Genomic DNA, 12370 nt, shown 5'->3' with positions numbered 1-12370 from the left:
TCCACAAATATAAGAGATAAGATGGATGAGCAAGATGCTCTTTTGGATCCTTTGGGTGACTTTATCTTTGATCCATCTATGATAAAGCATCCTTTGTCACCCAAATGGGTTACGGTGGCTTATGTGGCTGAGCATATGGAAGCATGGTTAAGAAAACAGATTCCAAAAGAGGTCAGACTTAGATTAAGATCAAAATGTCCTAGACCTAGTTTGGCCAACAAGGTTATGGTAACACCTGAATTTGACTCAAAAATTGTTGTTTTCATTAGCTAAGGAGGACGGGACCCAAGAAAAGGCTTAGATAAAGGCATACAAATTTGGCAAGATCATTTACTTGATATCTCAGGCCCTTTGGCAAACTTTTTTGATATGGTTAAGGAACCTTATGTTGAAAGCAGAAGTTTGGATGTGGAGGAACTACAGCAATGGGTCCAGAGGACAGTATGTTTTCTTGGTAATGCAAACACAGCCTTATCTGTAGAAAGAAGAAAAAGTATTTTATTGAAAATTGATCCTAAATTAGTAGATCTTGCCAGTTGGGAGAAGAGTTGGCCTGACGGCTAGGGCGGTCGACCTCGAATCTGGGGAACTGGGTTAGAGTCTCGGCAATGACACTGAACATCCTGTGATTCTGGGCAAATCACTTAATCTCCCTGTGCCTAACAAAAATAAATGTGTGTCCTCATGTAACGTAAGTGGTACTATGTAAAGTGCTCTGATTCCCGATTTGGGTCAAGTTCGCGCTGTATAAAACTATGGAGAAAAAAATGAAGGGGGCATAACAGCAAACTGTATGCTTTTTGGAGATGTATTAAATAAAGAGATGTCTAAGTTTGTTGGTGTACTTAGTTATTTGCAAAAATTGTAAAGGGAAATTACAAAAGTGTTCGACAAATGTGTTTTTGGTGGGACCGGGAGAATGAGAGGTCGGTTCCCCAGCTGAGGCAAAGGAATTACTAGGCTGTCATTTAGGCCTAGTTCATATCAGACCTCAGGTGGATTCTTTCCACAAAGACAGAGGAGTAAAGGAAGAGGTGGAAGAGATGTACGACGAACAAGAAGTACAGGTAAGACAAGACTCTTTTGTTACCCTTCAAAAGTTGGGCGACAGACTTGCCAAATTTCTTGGGAATTGGAAAGAGTGCCAAAAGATCTGTGGGTTTTGCAAACAGTTTTGGGGTATCGGATAGATTTTATAGAGGAACCCTTTCCAAGTCAGAAATGGTGAGATTCAACAAAGAATTCACAGAGTTGGTAGAGAAAGAAGTGCAAGAACTTGTTGCAAAGGGTGCTGTAGTGGAAGAAAGAGAGATTCTTCAAGGTTTTGTGAGCAACATATTTTTAGTGGAGAAAAAAGACAAGGGAATGAGGCCTGTTATAAATCTAAGAAGCTTAAGTGATTTGGTGGAATAGGGGATTGGAAGACTTGTCTGGATCTGAAAGATGCTTATCTGACTATTACGGTTTTGGGACCCCTTCCGACATTTGTTAGATTCAGATGGGGAGGGAAGATGTGGAAGTTTACTTGCCTCTAATTCAGACTTAAATCTGCCCCATGATGTTTTACAAAAGTGCTTCATCCAGTTGAGAGAGAGAGGGATCAGATTGATAATTTATTTATACCACATTTTGTTGATGGATCAAAACAGATTGAAATTGGTGGAAACACAAGGTTTGCAGTGGAACCTTTAGAGAGTCTAGGTTTTGTAGTGAATATGAAGACATCTTTTCTGGTACAAGGTTAGGTTACTCAGTTTCTGGGGTTCATGGTGGATTCAGTGGTTGGTCAGTTGTTACTTCCAAAAGAGAAACTGAAAAGAATAAGGAAGAAAATACAGAGAGTTTTAGATGCAGACAAGCTTTCTTTGAGAAATTTAGCAAGGATAATAGGTGTGCTTTCCTCTTCTATTCAGGCCATTTTTCCAGGACCTTTGAATTATCGGGCACTCCAGAGGTTAAAAGCAGACCATTTGAGAAATGGAAAGAAATATTCTGAGAAAATTGCTCTTTCAGAGGAGAGCAGGGAGGAGTGGACTTGGTGGTTAAATAACCTGGAAGCTTGGAATGGCAAAGCCATATTTGGGGAGTGTCCAGAGTTGGTAATAGAATCAGACGCATGTTTGGAAGGATGGGGAGCCAAATGTGGTTCAGTGTCAACAGGTGGAATATGGTCAGAGGATGAAAGGAAGCTTCATATCAATTGTTTGGAGCTGTTATCGGGCTCTTTTGCAATAAAGAGTTTTACAAAGGACGAATCAAAGTGTTCAGCGTTATTAAAAATGGACAATGTGTCAGCTGTGAGATATGAGAACAAGTTGGGAGGTCCGAAATCAAAGGATCTTGCGATTCTCGCAAAGTTTTTCTCGGATTATTGTCTACACAGCGAGATTGTTGTTCAAGCAGATCATATTCCAGGGCCGAAGAATGTAGAGGCAGACTGGTACTCAAGGAACTACAGGGATTCGAGCGATTGGAAGTCGGACAGTCAGGCCTTTCAGACTCTCCCAGACTGATTGCATATCACGCCTTACAGCGGGATCCTCGAGGACTGAGGAAAATGAAAATCTTCATTCTCAGGGAATACTTACTAATAAAAAAGAACTTGGCACAGAAGCTGAAAATATGAAAAGACATCTTTATTAAATTTAATAAGTGGGGCCACGTCACGCAGAAGCCGTAGCAACTGAATGAGGTAGTCTGAGCAATACAGAGGTCAGAGGCCTTTTATATGTTTTAGGGTTACATGACTCAGCACAAAAGTAAAGGGCAGTCCTAGCTTTTGCAAGCATGCAAAAAACCCAACATTCCTTCTTACACAAGCTGAACAAACCCATAATAAAAGACCACAACCCATATCGAAAACAGGTCATAAAAAGAAGGAACAGAAACAGATGAGAAGCAAGATAGAAGGGTGTGTGCATGTACCATAAACTCCGCAATGTCCTGCTCTTTGATCTCTATCTTGATCAGCTAAAGGCAAAAACTGGTTTTGCAAGGTCAGCTTCAGGCAACAGGGTCAGTTCACTCAGGTCATCTAAGAGTCAGCTAAAGTCATCGGCCTATGTGAGGGCAACCACAAAATGGCTGCTATGCGCAAAATAGAACCCAAGGGTCTCAGAACGAAATCATCAAATACACAGTGAATCCATCAGTGTAACATGACGAAAACACTCATGCTTGCTGAGCTCACTGTTTATGGTTCGCTGTTACCAAAATCGTAACAGAACCACGACCATTATGACCCAGGTTCAGAATTCACGGAACCTCAGCCCCTCCTTTTGCCCTTACATAGGCAATAACCTAAACTCACGTCAATCTGAATCCAGGTCTATATTCATCAGATCATCAAGATGTTGCTGGAGCATAATCCTATTACTTAGCAACTCTCTCGGGACAGGTCTCCTTACAAACGTAGTAGCACAAAGGCCGCCTATGGCAGAACCAAACAGGGAATACCTCTATCTGTAATATGTGGCATAAGACCACACACCCAACAATTAGTGATGTTCACTACTAACTGTTGTTGATGCAGAAGCTGTACAAAAGAATTGTTTACGAATTCTGATCTTCTAGCCTGATCATGTTCAGGAAAAGGGTGAAAAGAATGCAAAGAAGCAGTAGTAGGAAAAGACATAGGTTGGGAAGTGGGTGCAGAAGTCAATTGAGTAAAAAAAAAAACAATCCCACCCATAAAAGACAATGTCATGTTTAAAAACACTAGAAAACACGTTGTTAAGAACATATAGACAACAGGAGAAAGTAGTGACCACTATTACAAACGAAATTTAAATTTTTCACAACCCTAAGCAAAAAGTAAATCCTAAAATCCTCTAGTAACATTTTTAGGGCTCCTATGCATTTCAGTAATTTATCATATGTTCAGGTGAAACAGTGGTGATCCTTATTAATGCTCTCAGATGAAAAGGGATACTCTTCCACAGAGAATGGACTTTATTCCGCTTTTACTAAACAGAATACTACTTTAAAACAATGCCAGCAAAACAGCAAAAATTAGTCTCCTTACACCTATTATATGCAATCGCACGGAAACCACTTGTGAAACCAACTATGCCCAGAGTTCAAAAAGCCTCTCTGGCAGGCTTCTATTGTTCGTCAAATCTTCTTTTGTTGTTGCATGGGCCTCTTCATTCAGGTCTTTCATGATCCGTTGGAGTGTCCTCCTGGCAAACACTCATAGCTCATTCAAAAAGTCTCAATGTCTCAATGCAGTGCACCAGTATCTCTCCTCTGCGGCAGACACTACAGATAGCATGATCTTCATTGATCATGGGCACAAATCATCTCGTGCAGACCCGGGACCATTCTCAGACTCCAACACTCATCATTCAGTGTCAGAGGACGCTCAGGCTGCTCTTTCAGAATGGAGTGCCTTTTGCCAATCTTGGATCCTCCGGTGCACTGCACTTCCGTTGAAGCAAAGGAAAAAGGGGGGTGCGTGGCCAAAACTCAGGCCAAGGGGCTCAAGGGACTGCACACTGTCAGAGGTTAACCAGCACATGACAGGCGCTCTTTTGCACTGAAATTCTGGTTCTGTGGCAAAACCAGCTCCTCCTTCTTTTCTGATGTTGAACGCCTTCTGATTAAGCAAGTGCGGTGCTTTAAACAGTTCATTGTATAACAAAAGGACTGAAAACAGGTGGCCTGCAATCTTCAAAGGAGTGGCCATACGCCATGGGACAATTTTGGTCTAGAGTACACAGTCATTCTCAAAAAGCAATACAAATATAAAGGCAGTAGGCAAAATAGTGCCTCTAGGCTTTTCAATTGGGTTTCCGTGTGAGAGCATATCCTCCATCATCTAAGGGTAGATAACTATATGAGAACTTTATCTAAATGGATGTCCTCACACATAGTGGCATCATCTAATGGGGTAAACACATTTTTTCTCTCAATGATTACATATAGGTGTTCCTAAATTCCTTATCTAGAACACCTCAAAAGAGAGATCACATAATGCAGATTATCAGGGAAAACAGTCTGGTTATGCAAAAGGGAATTATACATAAGATGGGGGTCCATGGTACATTACTGCAATCTGAAAGTGTGAACCTGAACAATACACTAATAATAATAAAAGCTGACTGGTGAAAGGAATACGGAAAAGAGAAATGGGACTAGGACACAGCTAAAATCCCCAATAACTAGGCATGATGCGACATCGGTCGTGGGGGGGAGGAGGGACAAAAGAAAAATCTATAGGAAGAACAAGAAATTACTTGAGTGATAGTCAAGCATGTGATACAATACCGAGAGTATGAGTGATACACAAAAAATCAAAAAAGTTCACAAATGTTGGCTCTACCGCTGGCCGCTAAACCATATACGGTAACCTCCGCTAATGTTCCAGTTCCTTCTTCAGGGAAAAATGAAACCTGGTTTCCTTTATGGTACAAAGCCATATACTACTTAGGAAGCAGAATAAAACTGACTAATGTAATATAGAAATTAGGTCACCATGTACAAGAGTCACGAATCTATAATTTATCCTTACGTCCAATCAGGATACATAATTTTAGGGCTGCCTGTTCCTTACAGGAAAGGGGGCAGTAATGTGACTGTAGGTGGAACCTTGTTTCCTCTATATCTTTTTTATTTTCCTTCAAATACCATTAAAGCCAAATTTGACATACACTAATGAAGTGTTGTCTGTCTTTCTGTGAAATTTAGTGTCAAAGCAAATCTACCCAACTGTTTGCAGGATACACATCGTCATGTATATCCCTTCACAACACAGGTAAACTTGTAATAGTATCATAAGCAGCAACATAAAACATAAAACATGCAAAAAACGCACAAAACGGACTTGTCAAGCCATCAGATATACTCGCTGTAAAACAATAGCATATATAAATGAGCGGTGACGCATAATACCGTGTCAGGTTTAAAATCCTTACCCTCCTTTTTGACAGTAGATCACCAATTAGTGGATATCTGCTGTCAAATGCAACTTTTAGACACACAGAACCAGCAAGAACAATTCATGATAGAACCAAATACACAAATATGAAAAACGCATGGACATTTCTTTCCAAAGGAGTTACGCAAAAACCACATCTCATTTCAACCAACCAAACTCACGTGTCTTGACTTCCTTAAATTACCCAGAACAATCCATGAATGATCTGTAGGCAGAAGCAAGCAAAAAAAAATACACAACACACAAAAGAGACACATTTCTCTTAACAAACAGACATCAATTATAACTTTTAATCAGAAGACAAAACATAATACATATGAACAGACACAAAAATAAATTTCCATTACTTAACTGTTACCATCTTGTCAGTCACCTTGCAACATGAAGCCCTTATAACTTTCCAAAAGTACAATTCTTTCACTGACACTCCATGTTAGTCTTGCCCCACAATTCGTTCTCACTTGGGCATGTAGCCTTTAACATTTGAACAAAGAGCTTCCTCTTATTTTCTGTCTAAAACTTAATGCAATGCCTCATTTTCGGTCAAATAAAAGCAACTAGCGGACATCATTTTTTTTAGAGCAGAAATACAAATATATCATTTCTGCAGAGCATTTAGCATGTGTTGGGACTTTCAAAGAAACCTTTTTCATATTTTTCCCTTTGGAATTAAGTTCTTTAATTTTGTGGAGAAACCAGAAACCCTTCCTTTTAGAGGCCTGTTTAGCAAGGTCATTCTGCATTTCACAGAGACCAAGCCCTAATTTAAAAGGTCGCAAATGTCAACATGACAGCCTCCTTCCATTGTTTACAGGAAAACTAAAAGATAGCATCTTAGCGCAACTTGAGCAGCCTGTTCTCCTAGCCCACAGCTTCTTCTAGCCCCCACTCTCTGCTCATTCTGAGACTGACAAAGGCAAAAGGCCTACTACATTTACTGTAAATGATTCACAAAACCTAATAACACACATACCAGTTATTAGAACAAATGCTTGTTGCAATGGTACTCATTTCAGCAACTTTAATTGGATCTCACTGGGCCATTTAAAAGTAAACCCAAATGGGAACAACCTGCAAATTTGTATTATACCTAAATGTATGCATTTACTGAAGCCTAAAGCACTTTAAAGCTATTACAAATGGCAAGAATGCTGTTTTAAATGGTCAATTTTACCCAAATTCGACTTTGATATTAGGGGCACTTAAAAATAAATATCCTATAATTATGTTACATATTAATCATCCTCAGAATGTTCTTTACAAATTACAGAGATTTTTAATCAGACATATCCCATGTAAATCTTTAGAAAAATGAGTTTTTTACGCATGCGCTAAGTGAAATTCAATATGCTAATGTTCTCATTATGCGGTATAGCACAACTTAAATTAAATTTTAATGCTAGGATGTCATAGTATGAGCATTAAGCTTCATGAATAGTAAAAAACGAATTTTGTAGCACTTATTTTTAATAATTATTTTTTCATAATTTAATAATTATTTTTTATAAACCCAATTCTTTTTGATAATTCCACATATAAAAGCGAGCTGCATCCCTTGCCTATCATTTTAGACACATTCATTTATAAGCCTAAGCACAGACGCCTAACTTGAAACATGACAACATTTTTGCACTATTTTTTTCTTTCTAAAAAGGACAATTTTATTTAGCAACAGACCCAAGAATATGCTTACAAAATGTTGCTTAATAGACTGAAAACATCAAGAAAAACCACGAACAGACATTGAGCTCATTTCAGACATAAACAGAAAGGGGTCAAAACACTCAGGACACACAATACAGCGCGCTTTTAGCCATGCATCTCGTGAATAGCGCCATCGCTATGTACTTACAGAAGTTTCACTAATGGGAAACCCACATAGACATTTTAAACACACATTTAGCCCACAAATCAATACTCAGGACAGAAACCAAGGACAGCCCACAGACTGTACTTAAACCAAACCATTTGTAAATACTAGTTGTAAGTCATATTTACAAGAAAGCTTCTCAATTGTGTTTCAAAAGACTGCAAAAACAGCCCGTCAGACTGATGTATGTCCAAGAAGCGAAAATACACTCAATTCACTAGCTTTGGCCAGCAGAACACCACACAAAATCGTTCTGCCTATCTTTGTTAATAAAACTGCGCAGAACAAAGGATCCTTGTTTTGTATTATGTCATATTTTAATTCCCTGGGGATACAAAATCACCAAGGAAGAAATATGTTTTTAAATCTAAACCTATTTAGATATTCCCTTTAGGGGAAACCGGCTAATCCAAACGTATACAAAGTTGGCCAACACAAAGCTCCAAATTTGCTGAGATCAGGCATCTTATAGCTCACTAATCTAGCTTCAAACTTCAAGGGGGTATCTCTATCGATACACTCGTAAATATACAAGACCCTCGGTTTTTGAATATTGCAATCTTCAAATAAAACTAAGGACCAAACAAACTGAGAACCAATCAAAACCAAAGAACCAAAGAACAAAGGATTGGGAGCGACCCACTTATACTTAACTCTTACTTTTACTAATCAAAAGGTTATCCAAATTCTAACTGTCAAGTTCTACATGACCTAACGGTCTTTTTAAGAATACTCACGCCAAAAAAAGGTTCTCAGTCAGGAGTGACATCATGTGGAGGATCAAAATCAGGAAGATCAGAAATATACTGGGCTGCAGAGATGAAGAATCTCCGGAATCCCTGTGCACAGAGTACCTTCTTAGTAGAATCCTGTTCTGTCCTCCTCAGTAGATTTCAGTCTCCAGACAAGATCACTCAAACAGAAAGCCACTTCTCTGATGAGCCCCGCGTTGGCTGCGCCATTTGAGGAAAACTGAAAATCTTCATTCTCAGGGAATACTTACTAATAAAAAAGAACTTGGCACAGAAGCTGAAAATATGAAAAGACATCTTTATTAAATTTAATAAGTGAGGCCACGTCACACAGAAGCCGTAGCAACTGAATGAGGTAGTCTGAGGAATACAGAGGTCAGAGGCCTTTTATATGTTTTAGGGTTACATGACTCAGCACAAAAGTAAGGGGCAGTCCTACCTTTTGCAAGCATGCAAAAAACCCAACATTCCTTCTTACACAAGCTGAACAAACCCATAATAAAAGACCACAACCCATATCGTAAACAGGTCATAAAAAGAAGGAACAGAAACAGATGAGAAGCAAGATAGAAGGATGTGTGCATGTACCATAAACTCAGCAATGCCCTGCTCTTTGATCTCTATCTTGATCAGCTAAAGGGCAAAAACTGGTTTGGCAAGGTCAGCTTCAGGCAACAGGGTCAGTTCACTCAGGTCATCTAAGAGTCAGCTAAAGTCATCGGCCTATGTGAGGGCAACCACAAAATGGCTGCTATGCACAAAATGGAACCCAAGGGGCTCAGAACAAAATCGTCAAATACACAGTGAATCCATCAGTGTAACATGACAAAAACACTCATGCTTGCTGAGCTCACTGTTTACGGTTCGCTGTTACCAAAATCGTAACAGAACCACGACCATTATGACCCAGGTTCAGAATTCACGGAACCTCAGGACGCTGCGCTTTGGCCCTGTGGATAGATATTCTTGGTAGACAGGTTGAGCGGATCCAATTCTTACAGCATTGAACCACCCATATCCAGCGATTGCTTCGGTACACTCCTTCAGGAAGACGCGTGGGAGTGTTTCTAAAGCCTTTCTTGTCCCGGAACCTTTTTTCGACGCATAGCCTCCGCACCTCCTTATCACCAGGTTCCCGGTCTGAACTTATCTAATCGACTACCTCATAACACGAAGTGCGGATTTTTAGCACCATACAACGTTGCATGCCCTGAGGGATCTTCGAGGACGTTAGTTCGGAACCCTTGGTGTTTTTTGTATATGACTCAAAACAGTGCTGCCGCCCTTGATCACTACTGAAATCAGAGGGGAACGTTAGGAGCCCTGGACATCTTGTTTCTAGGCTTTGAATTTGCCGTTCTTTCTTTGTATGCTGTGTTCTCTGTACTCCCACTAGCCCACCCCCACTCCGACACCCTGATGAAGGTGTAGTCCCCTAACCTGGCATTATACCGAAACGCACGTTGGCGTTTGGTTTCCTGTCCAGTTTTGATTCTACTTGATCTCCTATTCCCTCTCTTGGAGATCAATCTGGGCAGTTGATTAGTGCTACATCCAAGTCCTAAAGATTGATGAGTGTTGAAAAATAGTGAAGGATGCATGGGTATGTGTGTTTTTAGTAATTGTGGTGTGTTATGGAGTGGTGTGGCTCACTGGTTAGAGGCAGCAGACCTGGGAGCAGAAGTCAGCCTGGGACCAGAGTTCAATCCCCGACGCGGAAGGGTCTTGGGCTCAATGTCAGCGGACTCGACAATTCTCGCCTCGGTGCCTACTCTAACCTGTGGTCCCACTCGGCAACTCTGGGCAATAGCTTGCCTAATCTCCACAACGGCCCCATCAACGCCGGGGATGCCTGGCTCCACCTTGGGGATTCCCAGTAGGGACCATCCCACAGGGAAAGCCAGGACGGGTTCCCCAGCGGTATACAGCGCCGGGACGCCCCTTTGCTGGGGCAGCTGTGCGCTTTACAAGTATACAACATTTAACATTTAACATTTACTGAAGTGAGGACCCCAGTATGATTGTCTGAATGCAGTTTGGTGATGTGCGTGTGGGTGGTTTTGTGGTGATTGTTGGTTGGTTTTTACATCATGTTGTGGAGTACTACATGAATGTCAATGTTGACAACTTATCTTATATTTACCAAAAATAATTAATAAAAACATGTTTGTATTTTCCTAAACATGCGTCCTTGTCGCTGGTGCCAGTGAGCTCTTCTTTGCATTTTTTAACCATGGACTCTTATTGAGCCACTATATAATACGTAGGGGGCAGTCTCATTCTGTGCTCTGTAGATTTTTCTTTACCCCTGCTTGTCTGCCCTGTATCAGTACCCCCAGGGGGCCCCTTGTTCTGCTTTGCTTTCAGACTCTGATGACAGTGTGGGTTCCTTGCATTGTGGATCTATTTACGAACAGATTAAATGCTCAGTTACCAAAGTTATTCAGTTGGTTTCCGTTTTCAATGATTACTCGGTTGACAGGAGTTTTGAGGAAGTTGACGAAACATTAGTATTGGGGACTCCTCTTTGGAGATCTCAGGTTTGGTATCCAGTTCTATTAGAAATGTTGATAGATTTTACAATTCTACTTCCTGAGTTTCAGGATATTTTAATAAATACTTAGGGAGAGAGGCACGAATTGGTGACATCAGGTCAATTGAGGCTAGTGGCATGGAACATTTCAGGTGAGTGTGGGAAGTGCCTGGTCTTTCACAGATGGCTACAAGTCTTATTAAGGACTCCTGGGCACCAGGTACAAGGAAAATGTATAGATTGGCATGGCAGAAATGGGTATGCTGGTGTGTGGAGAGGGGTTTAGATCCTGTTTCAGTTGATGTAGTTGAAGTTGTTAACTATCTGTCTGGTCTGTTTAAAAAGGATTTGTCGTACAGAACAATTAATGCTTATAGGTATGCTTTTATCTAGTTATTTGCCTTCAATTTTTGGCTAAAACATCTGACTTTGAACCAATGTTTCATGTGGAAAAAGTAACATTTTATTTAAATTATTTTTGTGTCAATTAATCAATTTTGACTTTTTTGGAAAATTAATTAAACCAAGTTTATCATTTATGACCTTCTGTACAAAACAAACTTATTTACAACAATGTAAAACAACTTATTTTCATTCAAGCGTCATACATACCACTTTCATACAATACAAACAACAATTTATAGAAAAACAAACAAACAATCGGAAAATATACAAATTATTTTCAGTTGGAACAGCAAATTATCACAACAAAGCCATACACATTTTCTAAAGAGAAAAAAAGATAGGGTCTATTTTTGTGTGACTTCGAAGGTTTCTTGCTTTCTCAGTCTACGCGTTTCGAACTCATATAATTATAGAGTTCTCATCAGGACCGTAGTCTGTTGGAGAGAAAAACAATTATGGTGGTTTAAAATCCTTTCTCACTTCTTATGCTGCCCTCACCTCCACTGCAAGCCTCCTACTCTTACCTCTCTGTCATCAAGAGACCAGATTGGGTTCAATTGTACCCGTCGACACTGGAGATCTGAAAAATATATTTAATGCTCTTTGTCACTTATCCATACTCCATTTTGGTTGTAATGCCCTCACACAATGTCCATTCATATACAACTTACTATATGTGTCTACCATCCGTTTGTACTGAGTTGTTGGCCTTGGCCGATTTTTGATTGCTGCAAAACAAAAAATGAATAAGGGAAAGTGAATGACTTTCTCCTTTTCATTCCCTGAGATAGATTGTCTAAAACGTCCAATGTAGGCTTACCTCGATGGACGGATTCGTGTCTCGTGGATCTGGGGGTTCTGTGCCTTCGTCT

Source organism: Lissotriton helveticus, chromosome 11 (genome assembly GCF_964261635.1).
Source record: "Lissotriton helveticus chromosome 11, aLisHel1.1, whole genome shotgun sequence".
NCBI lineage: Eukaryota > Metazoa > Chordata > Amphibia > Caudata > Salamandridae > Lissotriton > Lissotriton helveticus.
Note: the sequence above shows the minus strand (reverse complement) of the source record.